The following is a 13,951-nucleotide window of genomic DNA, read 5'->3' as shown; positions in this document are numbered from 1 at the left end:
CTTCCTTCCTTCCTTCCTTCCTTCCTTCCTTCCTTCCTTCCTTCCTTGATACAACAATATAATTCATAGAACCATGCATCTAGAACTGACAGAGACCTTAAATGTCATCTAGGCCAAACCTCCTCCTTTTCCAGGTGAGGAAACTGGGATTTACCCAAGGTCATGCACATAGCAATTAGCAGAGCTATGATTTGAACCCAAATCTTCTGATTCCAAATCTAGCCCTCTGTCCACTACGTCACAGAGGGTGTCTATCATATGATTAAATTAAAACATATATCCATTACTGGGGAGACATTAAGGTGTGCCTGGGCATACCCTGAAATCCTGTATTCCCCTATGACAATACAGAGCATTTACTTAGCATCGTCCATTAATCAGGGGTATCATTTAGAAACCCCTACTCTTCCCAGGAGGCATATCAGTGATAGGGTCAAAGGGCCATAAAATGATTCAGTCTAAGGATCACTGTCATTGCTCAAAGTTGCTGACCCTGTTGTCTTGGATTTAATAACAACAATAATATTAATAATAGCACATTACATAACACTTTAAGATTTACAAAGTGCTTTATATGTGATATCTCATTTGATTTTTAACAGCAACCCTGGGAGGTAGGTGCTGTTATTATCCCTATTTTGCAGAGGAAGACAGTGAGACAGAGAGATTAAGTTAACTGCCTGGGGTCACACAATGAGTCAGTATCTAGGACAGGATTTGTTCTCTGGTCTTCCTGATTTCCCAGTCCAACGCTCCATCCCTATGCCTCCTAGCTGCTCCCCTGGGCCTTGCTGAGTCCTGCAGGACCTAACACCTTGGCTGAGATGACCTCCCCATTGCTATCTATGCTAGGCTGTCCCACACAGTACCGAGAGAAGGAGGGTCAGTTCCCTGGGTGGCCTGAAGCAAAAAATACCCATCAAATACCTCCTATTGACACAGTGCCCATCTCAAAAGAGCTCCCTGTGCTTGGTACACACTTCCAGATGCTTATCTTCACAGCAACTTCCTTAAGCGATGAGTGTGTAAAGCAAAATGGAGGAAGATGAAGATGAATTTTATAGTATGAGGGGGTAATTGGGATGTGAGTGGGGGAAGATAGTGTAAAAATACAACCAGAATCACTTCCCTCCTTCCTTCCCTACATTCCTCATTTTCCTTGACATAGAAAGAACCCCGTTATTCCTAAACAACAGTGGCCCACCAGACCAAAAACCCCACATTTCTATAGTACTTTAAGGCCTGCAACATACTTTCCTCACAACCACCCTGTGAGGTAGCTACAGTATTGAGTACTACTATCTCAACTCCCTGAGCCTCAGTTTCCTCTTCTATAAAATGGAGAGATTGGACCAAGTGGCCTTTGAGGCCTCTTCCGACCCTAAATGTAAAATCCTATGATCTTATTTTACATATGAGAAAACTGAAGTTAAGAGAGTGGGTTGCTCAAAGTCACACAACTAGCAAGGTTAGAATTGGGATTCAAAGTCTTTTTGAAAAGAAATCAGTACATGTAATTAGAAAGAAAAATCAAATACAAAAATTATCAGAAAAGGAAAGGAAAGGAAAGAAATTAGACTTTTTCTGTTTGGTCCCAGAGGGCAGAACTAATAGTAGAGAGTAGAAGATGCAAAAAGGCACATTTAGACTTGACTGAAGGAAAAATGTCCTAATGATGAGAATTGTCAAAAAATGAAATGGATTGTTCCGAGAGGTGGTGGGTTCTACCTCCACGGAGATCTTCATACTAAGTCTGAAATAACCATTTATTTACCAGATGCGTTTGAGTATCTTGACTCCTAATCCAGTGCTCTTTCTACCATATCACTCTCAAATGCCTCTTTTCTGCTTGAAACAAGCCAGTCATAGGGATACCTGAAGAAACAGGGACGCAGAGAGACTATGTCCCATTTGGAGGTCATATGGTGAGTTCAGTGAACCCTGCGCTTATACTCAGAGCCAGCCAGCCCTTGCTGACCTCTCTATTCACGAGTGACTAGAAAGGATGGATGAATGAAACCCGTAATTAATCGCACAAAATTCATTAGATTATCATTTCAATTTCCACTCAGCCAACCAATCTCTTATCAAAGCTGCTGACAAAGAGGAAAAGGACAGACCAGATTTGAGCATTCTTCCATGGATAATGAGCCCCTGGTTGCAGTTTAGTCGTGTCTGACTCTTTGTGACCCCATTTGGGGTTTTCTTGGCAGAGATACTGGAGTGGTTTGTCATTTCCTTCTCCAGCTAATTTTACAGATGAGGAAATTGAGGCAAACAGGGTTAAGTTACTTGCCCAGGATCACACAGCCAGTAAATGTCTGAGGCCAGATTTGAACTCATGAAGATGAGTCTTTCTGACTCCAAGCCTAGCACACAATTTACTGTGCCACCCAGCTGCCCAATCAACTCCTAAATAATTGCAAAGGCTCTCAGTTCTTTATCTAGCAATCAGGAAGGAGGGAAGGGAGGAAGGAAAGGAAAGGAAAGGAAAGGAAAGGAAAGGAAAGGAAAGGAAACATTTATTAAGCACCTACTACTATGTGGCAGATGCTGCACCAAGCTGTTTACAGTTATCTTATTTGATCCTCACATCAACTCTGGGAGGTAGGTACTATTACCATCCCCATTTTTCTGTTGAGGAAACTGAGGCAAACAGAAGTTAAGTATAACAAAGTTACACAGCTAAGTAAGAGATTCTGAGTCCATATTGAACTCAGGTCTTTCTGACTCCAGGCCCAGCACTTTATCCATTGTATCACCTACAAATCAATAACTTCATTGCATACCTACTCTAGGTGTCCATAAGATATGGACTAGATATGTTGCTGGATTATAGGCCCACACCCTCTCCACCCCTATGTTCCCTATTATGCATCTAACACTATGCTGGGTCCCATGGAAAATATAAGAGAAGCATGATTCGTGTTGTCTTTGCTAAGTTTGCATGCAATCTAGATAAGGAGACAAGATGAATGCAACTGAAATAACGAGAGAATCTGTACAGAATAGGGTATAATTAGGAACTAAACAACAGACTGTAAGTATCCTAGCAATTCAGCAAAGATATCTGTCTTCAGTTGGAGGTACCACATTTTAGGAAGCTGATGAGTGACAGTAGAGAGTAACTGGCATGTTGAGGGGTATCAAGCCCACATCACATGAGGATCAGTTCATGGAGTGGGGCATCGTTAGCCATAGGATGAGAAGGTCCAAAGGGAACATGATGCCGTGTTCTTAGTATTTAGGCCATCTAGTTCAGCCTCCTCATTTTACAGATGAAGAAACTGAGGATCAGAAAGATTAAGTGATTTGCCTGTGTCAGGAATAGGATTTGAAACCGGAGTGCTTTGCACATAGTAAGCACTTAATAAATGCTTGTTTTCTGACTGACTGATTGACTGAACCCAGGCCTTCCTGACTTTAAGTCTATCACTCTAATCATTACATGTGGAAGAGATTAGATTTGTTTTGCTGGTCACCAAATGACTCTTTCTTTGACTGCTTTGGATATAGTTCTAGTAATGGTATAGCTGGGTCAAAATGTATGCACGATTTGATAATTTTCTGGGTATAGTACCAAACTGCTTTCCAGAATGGCTAGACCAATTCATAGCTCTACCAGAAGTGTACTATGGTACCCAATTTCCCATAGCCCCTCCAAAATGCATCATATTCCTCTTTTGTCATCTTTGCCAGACTGATTGGAATGAGGTAGAACTTCAAAGTTGTTTTAATTCATATTTCTATAATTATTAGTGATTTAGAACAAATGTGTCAAGTACAAAACCCAAAATACTCCCAAACTCAGCCCAAAGCAGATTAAGATGTAATTGGAAAATATTGAATTTATCTTATATAATCTTATATAATCAAAATTGCCCATTTTATCTTTTTTATGGTAATTTTTTTTATTTTTTTGTTTTCAACATTTACTTTCACAAGATTTTGAGTTCCAGATTTTCACCCCATCTTGCCCCTCTCCCCACCCTAAGATGGTATGCATTCTGAATGCCCCTTCCCCTAGTCTGCTTTCCCTTCTATCTCTCCCCCCCTTCTCTTATCCCCTTCCCCTTCAATTTTCCTGTAGGGCAGGATGGATTTCTGTACCCCATTTCCTGTATTTCTTATTTCCCAGTTGCATGTGAAAACATTTTTTTTAAACATGGGTTTTTAAAACTTTGGGTTCCAAATTTTCTCCCTTCCTCCCTCCCCACCCACCCTCACTGATAAGGTAAGCAATTAAATATAGGTTATATATGTACAGTTATGCAAAACACTTCCATAGTAGACATGCTGTGAAAAACTAACTCTATTTCCCTTAATCTTATCCCGGCCCCCCATTTATTCTATTCTTTCTTTTGACCTTCTCCCTCCTCAGAAGCGTTTGCTTCCGATTACCCACTTTCCCAATCTGCCCTCCTCTCTATTATCCCCCTGCTGTCTTGTCCCCTTTCCCCTGCCCCATTTTCCTGTAGGGTAAGACAGATTTCCATACTTAATTGAGTGTGTATGTTATTCCCTCCTTAAGTCAAATCCTATGAGAATAAGATTCACTCATTCCCTCTCACCTTCCCCCATTTCCCCTCCACTGTAAGAGTCTTTTCTTTTCTGTTTTTTTTGTGAGATAATTTGCCCCATTCTACCTCTTCCTTTCTCCTTCTCCTAGTATAATTCTCTCTCACCCCTTAATTTTATTCTCCAGATATGACCCCTTCATTTTCAACTCACCCTGTGCCCTCTATCTATCTATCTATCTATCTATCTATCTATCTATCTATCTATCTATACATAAATATAATTTTTTCCCCTCTAACTACCCTAATACTGACAAAGGTCTCATGAGTTACAAATATCATCTTTCCATACAGGAATGTAAATAGTTCAACCTTAATAGGTTGTCTTAATAAGTCTCATGATTTCTCTTTCCTGTTTACCTCTTCATGTTCCACTTGAGTCTTATATTTGAAAATCAAATTTTCTATTCAGCTCTGGTCTTTTCATCAAGAATGCTTGAAAGCCCTCTATTTCACTTAATGACCATTTTTTCCCATGCAGGATTATACTCAGTTTTGCTGGGTAGATGATTCTTGGTTGTAATCCTATCTCCTTTGCCCTCTGGAATATTATATTCCATGCCCTGCGGTCCCTTAACATAGAAGCAGCTAAATCTTGTGTTATCCTGATTGTGTTTCCACAATACTTGAATTGTTTCTTTTTGGCTGCTTGTAATATTTTCTCCTTGACCTGGGAACTCTGGAATTTGGCTACAATATTCCTAGGAGTTTTCTTTTGGGGATCTCTTTTGGGAGGAGATCGGTAGATTCTTTCAATTTCTATTTTGCCCTCTGGTTCTAAAATATCTGGGTGATATCTAGGCTCTTTTTTTGATCATGGCTTTCAGATAGTCCAATAATTTTTAAATTCTCTCTCCTGGATCTATTTCCCAGGTCAGTTGTTTTTCCAATGAGATATTTCACATTGTTTTCTAATTTTTCATTCTATTGGATTTGTTTTACAGTGTCTTGATTTCTCATAAAGTCATTAGCTTCCAATTGCTCTATTCTAATTTGTTTTTGGTTTTTTGTTTTGGCAATTGGGGTTAAGTGACTTGCCCAGGGTCACACAGCTAGTAAGTATCAAGTGTTTGGTCTGAGGTCGGATTTGAACTCAGGTCCTCCTGACTCCAAGGCCAGAACTCTATCTACTGCACCACCTAGCTGCCCCTCTATTCTAATTTTTAAGGAAGTATTTTCTTCAGTAACTTTTGGACTTCCTTTTCTATTTGGCCAATTTTGCTTTTGAGGGCGTTCTTCTCCTCATTGGCTTTTTGGGCCTCTTTTGCCATTTGGGTTAGGCTATTTTTTTAAGGTGTTATTTTCTTCAGCATTTTTTTGGGTCTCCTTTAGCAAGCTGTTGACTTGTTTTTCATGATTTTCTTGCAAAACTCTCAGTTTTTCCTCTACTTCTCTTACTTGCTTCTCAAAATCCCTTTTGAGCTCTTCCAAGGCCTGGGACTGATTCATATTCTTCTTGGAAGTTTTGGACGTAGGAGCTTTGGCTTTGTTGTCTTCTTCTGGTTGTATGTTTTGATCTTCTTTGTCACCAAAGTAAGGTAATATAGTCTGACCCTTTTTGCGCTGTTTACTCATGATCCCAGCCAATTACTTGAGTTTTAAACTCTTTGTTAAGGTAAAAGTCTGCTTCCCATGTGGAGAACGTACTGTCCCATGCTTTGGGGGTTTGTACAGCTGTTTTCAGAGGTACTTCTAGGGACCTGAAAATTTTCAGTTCTTCCAAGATGGTATGATAAGGGGTGAGGTGTTTCCTCTCCACCACCACAACAAGCTTCACCACACCAGCGTTCCTCCTCACCACAGCACCGCCCCTCAGAACTGTGGGCCAGATCCAAGCACAGGAAAAGCAAGAGATTCCTGCCTCAGCACTGGCAAAGAGATCCCTGCAATCCCCCTCTGATCAGCCACTTGATTCCCCCTCAGTCTGTGGGCCAGAAGCTCAGGAAACAGCCTCGGCCCCGGGCTGCACGTCAGACTTGCGACAGAGACCTAGCTCCTCTCTCACCACAGTCACAGACTTCTCCCACTGACATTCTAAGTTGTCTTTGGCGTTCATGGGTTGAGAAGTCTGGAAACTGCCAACAGCTGCCCGTGATTCAGTCCTCTGAGGCCTGCTCCAGGGTCGCTGTGGCCTGCATGCCCACGCTGAACTGGGCTCCTCTCCCCACCTGGAGCGATATACCTTTCTGATCAACCATCCAGGCTGTCTTTGGCTGGAAATTTGTTTCACTCTGCCTTTTTGTGGGTTCTGCTGCTTTAGAATTTGTTTAGAACCATTTTTTATAGGTATTTGGAGGAGTTTGGGGGGAGAACTCAAGCAAGTCACTACTTTCCCTCTGCCATCTTGGCTCTGCCCCCCATTTTATCTTTGTGACCCTCCCTATCACTTGTTTAGTCAATTACTCTTCCCCCATCCATAGATCTGAAAGGTGATTTCTTCCTTGCTCCTCTAATTTGTTTATGACATGACCTTTTATATTTGAAGTATGCAACCATTTGGGACTTCTCTCGGTATCTAGTATGAAGTGTTTGTCCAGTCTAATTTCTGCCATTCTGCAGAAAACTGTCAAATTTTTCCAGTAGTTTTTTTCAAATAATGAGTTCTTCCTTTGGGACTTTGGGTTTATCAAGCACTTGTCTATTGTGTTTGTTTGCTTCTCTATGCTATAAACTTAATCTGTTCCGGTGATCAACCTCTGTGCAAGACATTGAGGTTACAATGATATATATGTCACAGACCATGGTCTCAATCAACCAACAAGCATTTATTAAGTTCCTGTATATGGCAGGTACATGGTGGATACAAAAAGAAAAAATTTAAATTGCTGCCCCAAAGGAGTTCACATTCTATTGGAGAGATACATGTACATACATGTGTGTTGTGAGAATGATGAACCAGTAAAGGAGGTCAAGAAGGGTAGTCAGACAAGTAGGAAAACAGTACAATGTTAGTGTATCTCTGTATTTTAATCTTTGTACTTTTACTTACCTCAAAGCCTTACATAGAGTTGATGCTTAATAACTGTGGAATTGAATTTGATTTCAATAGGGCTACGATACTTATGTGGACTAAATGTGCTCCCTGACCAACTGAAATGTTTTTCCTGCTTTCAAATGAGAGCCAATGTCATATCTATAATATACCAGCAAGTACAATGGACTTGAATATTGGAACAGACATTCCCCCCAAATATCTCCTTAGCTTATACACTGAAACTCCTAGTGTTCTCAGCTTGAGATAAAATGTTCTCCGGGGATGATCTGTGTGTTCTCTGGGGTCTTGGCAAAAGCTGCTCACTATAGCCCATTTTTCTTTGTCTGATTGTGAAGTGTTTGCATTTCCCATGCTGGCCAAGAGTTCTATTGCAAGCGTGACTCAGTTGGACTCCATTCATTATTAATATGCAATGAATAGCCCATTTGGCCTGCTCCAGAACCATGGGACTGAAGTGGCTCTTATAATTTTCAAAGCTTCTCATGATGTTTAATTAAGCCCTGCCTCTGGCTGGCACTCAACAGGATACACACGCCACAGCTGGGGTAGAGATTAGGACAACCTAGCAAGTGAATGAGTTTTTAAAAAGAAAAAAAAATACTTATTCTCACTTCCCTTTATCTGCCCACCTTCTAATGACAAGGAGGATGTGAAAAAAAGAATTGATAGAATTCAGAGATGAGTGGAATGGAGGAAAGGGGTTGTTTCTACTAGATTCAGTGGTTCCCTAGTATGTGTGGGCCTTCCCTCTGTCCCAGAGGCAGGGATGGCAGTGTAAGCAATAAACAAGCATTAAATACCTACAATGGGTCAAGCACTGCACTTAGGTGGCCTAGAGTCAGAGGGATAGCTTCTACATCTATGAAACAGCAGGAACAATCACCTGGCACCCTGAGACTCCTTGTGATAACCTAGGCTCCTTGCAAAATATTTGTTCATGACTTCTTTGTAGACCTCATTTACTGGTAGGGTCATCTAATAACTCCACATTCCAGTCCAACTGGAAAGCTATTTATAGCTCAAACCCTCACTGCACTCTCCCACCTTTGTGCCTTTTCTTAGATTGATGCTTGTTCCTGGAACATCTATCTTCCCCTTCTTTGCCTACTGACTCCTTCTAAGAGATTCTCTTCTTATGTTCAGTCATTTCTGTCATGTCTGACTCTTTGTGACCCCAGTTGAGGTTTTCTTGGTAAAGATATTGGAGTGGTTTGTCATTTCCTTCTCCAGCTTATCTTACAGATGAGGAAACTGAGGCCAACAGGGTTAAGTCACTTGTCCAGGGTCACACAGCTATTAAGCTTCAGTGCTCATTTGACCTCAGATCTTCCTGACTCCAGGCCCAGCATTCTATCCACAGAGCCACCTAACTGCTGTAGTCTGTAAACTAACTACTCAGGTGCACATGTCTACCTCCACCATGTGCTTCTGCCACAAGCTCTCATTATAGTTAAAATGGAGAAGAAATGGTGCATAGTCACAATGTCTCTGGACCATGTTTACTCTGCTAGGTGCTGGTTTATTTTCTGAATAGTGGAAATCAGAGGGACTTAAAGACTGAGATACAGAGATACATCATAGAGTGGAGTGGTTTCTCAAACAAAATTCTATCTATCAAGAGTTCTACTTAGCCAGTCATCTTGGATTCCATATACTCTATCAGTGGATATGCCCAAATTCAGTAAGGGGAGAGGGAGGTATCGCTCAGATGCATCCAAATGTCCATTCTCTGTAATCCCATAACATAGATTGGAAAACATATTAAATTGATCAGAGACTGCCTGATCACTCCCTCCCTTTACATATTTATCTGTGTACTAGTTGATTCCTTCCAGTAGATATAAGCTTTTTGAGGGCAGAGATTATTACTTTTTTTTCTTTTTACCAACCTTTCCCTCCACCCACCCCCATTGCCAGTGACTAGCAAAGTGACTGGAACATAGTAGGCTCTTAATAAATGCTTGCTGAATTGAGCTGAATTAATACTTGTTAAAAATTTTCGAGCTTTCCAGTGATTAAACCAGGATTAGAATACCACCTGGACTTATTCATCTGGGTGATTTAATTAAGCTATAAACTAGACTTATTGTCCCTATAATCTGAAACTAATACAAAGTTAGATATTTGTTCTGGTGAATTTACTTTTCAGTCATGACCAACTCTTCATGACCTCATTTGGGATTTTCTTGACAGACACACCAGAGTGGTTTGTCATTTCCTTCTCCAGCTCATTTTACAGATGAGGAAACTGAGGCCAACAGGATTAAAAGACTTACCCAGGGTCACACAGCTAGTAAGTGTCCGAGGCCAGATTTGAACTCATAAAGATGAGTCTTCCTGACCCCAGGCCCAGCACTCTATCCACTGTGCCATTAGTGACCACAAAAGCAAGAAGTCAAGAACCCTCTGAATTCTTGATAAACTTTGGAACATGACATAATAGGGCAAAATTGATGCAGAAAGCAAATATGTAGGACATGGAATTTTCAATGGATAACAAAGCCTGCCCTGGGGCCATTCCTCAAACCCGTACTGACTCTCATGGTTTGGAGTTCCCAGAGGGTATTGTTGATAATCCTGTGTTTTCTATGACTGTCACTCATGAGTCCCCATTGTTGTTCTCTCTATTAATAAGTGGTCGACCAGACCATTAATTTCTAGAAAAGATTTACTGGAAAGACCCATAAAGAAGAGTTGGTACAAAACATTCCCTCCAACCCTATGTATATCGTTCCCTTGAAAAAACGAAGTTCATAGGAAGAGTAATCTCAAAACTGAAGGGACAAATCTCACTGTAGGGACTTTGTGAGTCATAGAGGTCCCTCTTAACTTCTGATACAGTCAGTCCTCTTCTTCCTTTGTGGAATCTTCATTAGGCTGGCTTATCCTCCTGTTGAATGAGTAGCTAACATGGCCTCTGAAGAATCACAACTCGAGTCCATATCCAGCACTTTTGAAGCAGCCACAAGGGGTCGCACTTCCTGAAGCTGTCTTCCCTACAGTGGCTAGCATTCCATATTCATTTGTCCTCAGAGTGTCTTTTTGCCCCCTAGGAAATCATTTCCACTCCGGCTGCTCTGTTGGATATGTCAGCCCCTGCCCTACGGGTCTCCCAAGATACTTGGATTTTTCAAAGATCACAAGGTCACCCCGGACAATTGCACCTTGGGATGCTTATTCACCTAAGATCAAGAAAGAACAAATATAAAATAGAGGCAGCCAGTTGCTCAGATAGGGGCTAGATAGAGGGAAGAGGACTCATTTCGTCCCTGACCCTCTGGACAGCTCAGAGCTATCCTCACTCTTTGAAGCTAAAGCCAGGAGAGTGACCTAAAGGGTCACTTAAGTATAGCCAGCAAGTTCCAGCTCAAAAGCCAATCAGAGGACTTGAGCGGACTATGAGTCATACACAGCTAGAAATCAGCCTCCCAGGGCTCCAACATGGTCCCCTACAAGTGGGCAGAGAATGTCTGTATGCTCTGTGGTGCTGTTGGAGGGGTCAGTGCAGAACAGGTCCCATTACAGATGGTAGAAACAGGGTGTTGGTATTCCAAATACTTCAATTAAAACGAGAAATTTTTTTGTAAGGAAGGAGAAACCCTAACAGTTTGCAATTACATGCTGTCGACCAGCAAGGATCTCCAAACATTTTGCAAACATTATCTGATGGCGAGTGTCAGCGTCTACATTTTCCAGATGGAGAAATTGAGACGGAGATGGAAATGGCTTGCCCATTCTCAGTGAGCCTGAGGCCAAGCCAGCAACGGAATTCAGATTTCCTGAATGCTAAGACCAAAGACGGATATGACCTGAGTTCCCTTTGAATAACCTCCATGGGTTGGTGAGATTGTAGTAAAGAAAAGAAATCCAAGTTGATAGATGATGTATCTTCTGCTTAGGGCTGGGCTGGGCATGTACCTTATTTTTGCATTCACTCAATACTGTATCAAAACATATTTTCAGGCAAAGGACTGAGCTTGGGCTGCTCTGAAACATCTTACTGGAATGGATCTTATGTCCCAGCGTTTGAGGTCTCTTTTTGGTCTCTGATATTATCTGAGTCTAGTATGGGACCTTCCTTCTGATGCATATTGGCAACTAGTCCCAAATTTGTCATCTTAGAATGTTGCCCAAGTCACTTATGGGTTAAATGACTTACCTATGGTCCTGTAGCTAGTGTGGGTACGAGATGGGACTTAAACCCAGGTCTTCCTGGCTCCAAGTTGGGCCCTCATCCATTGCACATCCTGTGTCTCTTCTCATTGCTTCAAAGAGTTAGTCCTGTAAACACACACACACACACACACACACAAATCACAAATCCCTTTAACACATGTAGCTATGACTTTTTTGGAATTCTCTTTTTTCTCCAATATATTTTTATTTATTCCATTAAAAATTTCTCAATTATATATAAAAAAATTTAACATTTATTTTTTTATTTTGAGTTCCAAATTGTCTCTCTCTTCTCTCCCCCCACTTGAGAAGGCAATCAACTTGATAGAGATTATACTTGTGAAGTCATTCAAAACATATTTCCACATTAGCCATGTTGCTAAAGAAAACACAGACTGAAAAAAAAAACAAGAAACATAAAGAAAGTTTAAAAAGTATGCTTTGATCTTCATTCAGACTCCATCAGTTATTTCTTTGGAGGTGGACAGCATTTTTCATCACAAATCCTTCAGAATTGTCTTGGATCATTTTATTGATCAGAATAGCTAAGTCATTCACAGTTGATCATCACACAATATTGCTGTTACTGTGTACAATGTTCTTCTGGTTTTGGTCACTTCACTTTGCATCAGTTCATGTAAGTCTTCCCAGGTTTTTCTGAAGTCATCTTACTTGTCATTTATTATAGCACAATAGTATTCCATTCATGTACCGCAACGTGTTCAACCATTTCTCAATCGAAGGACTTTCCTTCAATTTCCAATTCTTTGTCACCACAAAAAGAGCTGCTGTAAATATTTTCGTACATATAGTTCTTTTTCCTTTTACCTAGTAATGGAGTTGCTGGGTCAAAGAGCATGCAAAATTTTATAGCCCTTTGGCCATAGTTCCAAAATTGTAGCTATGATTTTTTTTTATTTTTGGAGGCAATCAGGGTCAAGTGACTTGCCCAGAGTCACACAGCTAGTAAGTATCTGAGGCCAGATTTGAACTCAGGCCCTTCTGACTCCAACTCTATCCACTGCACCATCTAGCTTCTCACAGTTATGACTTTTTTTAAAAGTGACTTGTAACATAGACATCTATAGATCTGACTCTGGCTTGTTGTGGCCACTTATAAAACAGCTGATTGATAATTAATCTGATCAACAAGTCCAATTATCCTGCCAAACCCCTACTTCCTGGGTTGGAAGAAGAAGCCTTTGGCTGATCTGTTAACATCATTAGCTTATTTGAATTTTCCTTTTCATATGGCTTTCTCAACTGTCAGGCTTCCACCTGTGTTTGGAGTTCGTTAACATCCCACAAGGTGTGTTTGGAATTCATTAACATCCCATCAAACCAGAGGTGAGAAGACCATCATTTTGTTAGACTGTCATGTTCTCTTTGAATGTAGTGATGGAAGAGAAGGACAGGAAATCAACTCAATTCAATCAGATATTTATTTAATTATTTTATTTTATTATAAAATTATATTTATTTAATAAGCTATTGCTTATTAAATGTAAGCAACTGTTATATGAAACACAGCATAGGGGAGTGGGATTGCATTCAAGTTCCTCCTAACACATACTGGCTGTATGACCCTAGACAAGTCATTTACCATCTTAGTGCCCCAGGCAACTCTCCAAGAGAAGGTGCCAGTCAGTATTGGTAGAGGAGGTTGGTTACTGGGAGCTCCCTACACTGATGACATTACGGGATCAATTTTTTTAAGTGAATAAGAAATTATACTATCAGCTCAAGATACAAAGATCAGGAAAGGAAATAGTCCCTGCTCTGAGGAGCATACATTCTTCTAGGAGTGAAAGTGGAGGATATACAATATGTACACAAATAAGTAAATACAGAGTAATTAATTTCAAAAGGGATAGATCGCTTCTAAGACAAGTCTCTTGTAGGTCCCATCTCCTTGAGAAGGAGATAGGGGAAAGGGATTATCCTAGAGATAGAGAAGATAGGGTACACTGAGAGAGTGGAAGAAGAAGAATGAGCATTATTGGAGGTGGGAACCACTTAAGAGTCTCTAGGCTCAGAATGAGGACAGTTATATGGCACAGTGGATGCCGGTCCTGGAGTCAGGAAGACTTATCTTCTCGAGTTCAAATCCGGTCTCAGACACTTGACACTTACTAGCTGTGTGACCGTGGCCAAGGCACTTAACCCCATTTGCCTCACCAAAAAAAAAAAAATCAACAAAAAA

Source organism: Vombatus ursinus, unplaced genomic scaffold, assembly GCF_900497805.2.
Source record: "Vombatus ursinus unplaced genomic scaffold, bare-nosed wombat genome assembly UNPS02014789.1, whole genome shotgun sequence".
NCBI lineage: Eukaryota > Metazoa > Chordata > Mammalia > Diprotodontia > Vombatidae > Vombatus > Vombatus ursinus.
This window is presented reverse-complemented; position numbering follows the sequence as displayed.